Below are 5,455 nucleotides of genomic sequence, written 5' to 3' on the forward strand. Positions count from 1 at the left end.
ACCCGGGCTGTTACTGCATTTCATTCATGGAGGGCAGAGAGGCTCAGTCTGCAGATGCAAGTTATTTCTATTAGGGCTCATTCACACCGCCGGGCTGCATGTGCGCACTAGTTATTCTCTGTGATAACGTGTATTACAGTAATACACCAAAAAAAAGGGTGCATGTACTAATGCACTGCAATACACCTCTGTTGGCAAGGGGCATTGGGGTGCCATTGATAATGAATGATATCACAGCGCACCAAATGCCCATGAGGTGCAAATGGTATCTTGTTTTTTAAATCAGATCATTTGTATTAAAGGAGAACTATGTGGTCAGGGCTTTTCCCCATAGTTCTCCTTAGGGTAACGGGAGGACACAAACTAGCGTCCTCCCGTCACCCTAGGCTCAGTATACCGCGGTATACTGAGACGCCGCAGGGGATCCCGACATCGATGTCGAGATCCGCCCAGCTGGCTCTACCTATCTAGAGGCAGAGCCAGCTGTACTCGCCCCCTCCCCCGTCCGTTCCGCCAGTCAGCGCTGGTGGATCAGAGCGGGGAGGGGGGGAATCCAGCCCCTCCCCTGTCACGGCAGAGAGCCGTGACAGGAAAACAGACAATTTAAAAGAAAAATATATGACAACAAATAAATTCAAAACAACCAAAACCAAAAACAACACCAAAAAAGAAAGAAACCCCACATCCACCACATGCACATATCGATAAAACAACATCCAGGAACTGACTCATTTAGGTCAAATCACCTAGGCACATATAAACATAAAGGGGGTTATTCACTATTGAGCCGAAAGATATAGCTGTAGCTTCGGCTGATCCTTCGGCCGCCGGAGCCCTTTGGTTCAGTCGTACCGAAGGGCTGCTGTACGGGCTATTCATTTCACAATAGCCTGTACAGCAGCCGAAGGTATATGCTGAGCCGAAGTGACAGCCGAAGCCACAGTATACCGCGAGCTACTGTTCGCGGTATACTGAGACGCCGTCGCTGAAGCGGATCCCGACAATTATGCCGGGATCCGCCCAGCTGCTTGAGTGACAGCTGGCTCTGCCTATGTAGAGGCAGAGCCAGCTGTACCCGCCCCCCTCCCCCGTCCGTTCCGCCAGTCAGCGCTGGCAGATCGGAGCGGAATCCAGCCCCTCCCCTGTCACGTCAGTGAGCCGTGACAGGATCGAGAGGTGAGCGAACGCCGGTGAGTGTTCGCTCACCTCCCGATCTACTGAGCCGACCTGTAACAGTCTCATTGTCACAGGTCGGCTAGAACTAACGAATGACCCTGAAAGACTTGGAACTAGATCCCTCTATATTTATAGGTAATGTGTTCAAACTTTACAATCTTATCTAACTCAGAGATCCCTTCGGATAATAAGGGGGGGTTACCAAATTGGGTCGTCAGGGCATGTCTAAGTTGCAAATATTGATAAAAGGAAGTTTGAGGCAATCCAAATTGGGATTACAGGTGTTGAAAGGAACAAAGGGTTTTATCCCTTTGTACGCACGCCCGCCCGCTACCATTGAGATCTTAACAAAATAACTCTGCCAGAGCACTGCATAATGAACGTGCATCACCAGGGTGTGCCCCCCACACATCCCTAATTATATACATGTTAGGGATGCCCCGATACCAATACTAGTGCTACATTCAATGATGGTCAAGATCCCTAAGCAGCATTGTTGATTGGAGCACTGTGCAGAGGGTGTGTTGGATCGGTGGAGACCCGCATCCCTTAGCTCTGTGATCTGTGATGAGCGGGAGTCTGGATCTCCACCATGCTGCCACCACTGGGATTTTTTGCAAAAAGCCTCAGCATTCTAGTACTCGCATGCTCATAGTACATGTTAGTAGCATGCTCATTAAAAACATATTAAAAATACTCTCACATTCACAACATGTAACCTGACTGTATCACAGTAATCTGAATGAAGGGTTCAACTGGGTTTTCAATTAGACTTGCTGAGTTTAATAAATTGCAGATGCAATACCATACAGTGCCTGTAGATGGCAGGGCTGCACCCTCCATCGCATTTACATCTAGTGTATTAGACACGGCAGCAGATTCCAATACCCTAGCAGCCCCAGACAGAGCCCTGTGCAGTGCAATATAAGCACATGTGGTTACACAAGATCAGAAAACATATAAATCAATGAATATTCCATTGGGGTTTACTTATGTGAGAACATCACATGGGCGTCATATTTATAACACTGGAAGATTCTGCCATACGAGGGGCTCAATTCCCCAATTATAAACCACACACACTATTTTATTAGCATGATTTTTTTTTGCTATTAAAGGAGAACTATGGGGTCAGTGTTTTTCCCCATAGTTCTCCTTAGGGTAACGAGAGGACACAAACTAGCGTCCTCCCGTTACCCTAAGCTCAGTATATAGGGAGCTACAGCTCGCGGTATACTGAGACGCCGCAGCCGGAGCGGATCCCGACATCGACGTCGAGATCCGCCCAGCTGCGTGAGTGACAGCTGGCTCTGGAAATCACCCCCCTCATAGTTCTCCTTTAATTACAAATTAGATTTTTTTAATTCTTAATTTTCTCTGAATCTAAGAGGTTTTTTTTTTTTATCTTCAGCTGAGTGCGGCTTACATATATATTTATTGGTGAGTTCAATTTGAAAAGTGGACACATGGGGTTATTAGGCCCTAGCACTCTATGAGGTTGGTAGACGGATCTGAAGCCTAGAAGTAACATGGATCAGCCTCTGCTGCAGACTCTCGGCTTGTGACTTGCTACAATGTTACAATGCGCAGTCTGATCACTGGGGGAGGGGCGACTGAGGAATTGCTTCCTCCTGCCTCTTAGAACAGAAGGTAATAATAACATGTCTCATTTCATCACATATCCCCAAAATAAGAGAATGATTCCTAATTTCAAGACATTGGGTGAGGCATTCAAATCATTCCTTTGCACCCCATCAGCCAGATACTCATCCAGAACCACTAGTGTATAGAGCAAATGTAGCCCAATATTAGAGATATTTTTCCACACTGCATATAGCTGTTTGAGGCTTCTTCACCATCATCAGTGCAGTGTATGGAAACCTTGGCTTCTATTGAGTACCGTTGAGACCTGATGAGACCATATAGCCATAGAGGGTATGATGAGAAGCAACTAAAAGACTCATGGTTTCCGTAGAGTATAGTTGGGACCCAATGAGACCATGCAACCATACAGTCTATGATGTTAAGGGACTAAAGGAATCATGGCTTCTATGGAGTAGGGCTTGGGACCCAACAAAATAGTATAACGATACAAGTTATGGGAGAAAGGACTAGAGGAGTCAACCCAACCTAATCAGTGCAGTGTATGGAAACCATAGCTTCTATGGAGTACGGTTGGCACCTGATGAGACCATGTTGCCATACAGGGTATGATGAGAAGGAACTAAAAGACTCATGGTTTCTGCGGAGTATAGTTAGGACCCAATGAGACCATAAAACTATACAGGGTATAATGAGAATGACTAAAGGAATCATGGCTTCTATGAAGTATGGTTGGGACCCAATGAGACCTTAAAACCATGCTGGGTATGATGAGGAAGGTCTAAATGAATCATGGCTTCTATGGAGTGGGGCTTGAGACCCAACAAGACAGTACAATGATACAGGTTTTGTGAGAAAGGACTGGAGGAGTCAAACCCAACCAAATCAGTGCAATGTATTGAAACCACGACTTCTATGGAGTACGGTTGGGACCTGATGAGACCATATAACCATACAGGAGAGATTGTGAGATTGTGTCTGTGGTTGTGTGTTTTTTAGGGCCCATTCACACTAGTACAGTGCGTTAATCGCACAGACACCTGCGATTAACGCACTGTACTTCGCAATCGCACCTACCACACGTTTTGGTGTGAGAAGCGCATTGCATTGCCATTCATTTGAATGGCACCCCAATTGAACCTCCCACCCACAGTTCTATTGCCCGCATCGGAACGTGCAGTACCGCATGGCCGTGCATTCCATTGCAGTGCAACTTGGGTCCCGACTTATTGACCAAGGACAAATGTGGGTCCTGAGGTTACACAGGTTGAGAACCACTGGTCTAGGCTATGTTAGAATGGACAAGAGGAGTCAACCCAACCCCAACCAAATCAGTGCAGTGTTTGGAAACCATGACTTCTATGGAGTATGGTTGGGACCCAATGAGACCATACAACCATACAGAGTATGATGAGAAGGACTAAAGGAATCCTGGCTTCTATGGTGTAGGGCTTGTATTAAAGAAGCTTCAGAATTCAGCATTTCAAACAGAAAAATAAACTTGGCAACTACCAGTTCTGTGCAACTTTTTATTTTTTACTTATTTACATTTTCATTCCACTGTTGTGTGACTCGGTATACGGCGGTGTCATTACTTTCAGCGCGGCCTCAGCCTCTGACTACATATAACAGATAGTTTTAGAAAACCTCCTAAAGTAGAGCTCGGGGAAACATTCGGCTCCATGTGTTACAAGTTACAGTTGTAAATGTTTATCTCTGTGTGCAGGATAATCGTGGCGGTATGTGTTCATAGCATGGCACCCGGCCAATCGTCAGTTTACACGTTCAGGACGGATTCTGTCTGTCCGTGTTCTATAACGCTTCCCCGTATTCAGATCTGAGCATGTGGAGAATCGTTGAACTGGCTGCAAACCAAGAAGAGTTCATTCTCAGCAGCTATAGATTTATCAGAGGTATTCAAAGGGAATTTGCAGCAGATTTGTTAGGTGAATATAACCATCCGGGATATGGTGAGAAGGGACTAAAGGAATCAAGGCCCTCCAACCAAATCAGTACATAGCACAGTCAAGTAGAAACCTACTTTACTTCTAGGCACCCGCGTGCGGGCCGCACCCCCCTTGTGACGCCACTGCCAGAAATAAGAGGATTATTCTTCATTTCAGGGCAGTGGGTGGAGCCATGCAAATAAAGCCAGGCAAGTAGAAACCCTAATAGAACAGAAGGTGATCACATGTCTCATTCCATTACATATCCCAGAAATCAGGGGCGTCCCGAGGCTGGGTGACACCCGGAGCGGTAACCGAGTGTCACCCCGCCGAGACGTCACTGCGCGTGCGCAATTACACCCCCCTTGTGACGCCACTGAGCCTATCTCCAGTTAAAGAAAAGTGACCCTTGCAGTGGGGCTACCCCCTCACCGCAAGGGTTGACTGCTCAGTTTTGTTTAGGAGGATTCTGAATAAGACCTTTACTTACTTGATCCCTGCTCCCACTGGCTCTAAGGTTGGCACCTCTCAACTCCAGCAGTCAGATGCCCACTAATGTCATTTTGTCCTGCACAAGGGGGGTGCGGGAGGGGCGGCCCACACCCGGGTGACACCATGAGAGGGGTGACACCAAAATGACTGACAGTCATTTTGGTGTCACCCTCCTCTGAAAAGTCAGGCACTCTGTCATAGCCCGAGAGCCGGACAGTTTCGGGAGAAAGGAGGGGACC

Source organism: Nanorana parkeri, unplaced genomic scaffold, assembly GCF_000935625.1.
Source record: "Nanorana parkeri isolate BGI_ZX_2015 unplaced genomic scaffold, ASM93562v1 scaffold708, whole genome shotgun sequence".
Lineage (NCBI taxonomy): Eukaryota > Metazoa > Chordata > Amphibia > Anura > Dicroglossidae > Nanorana > Nanorana parkeri.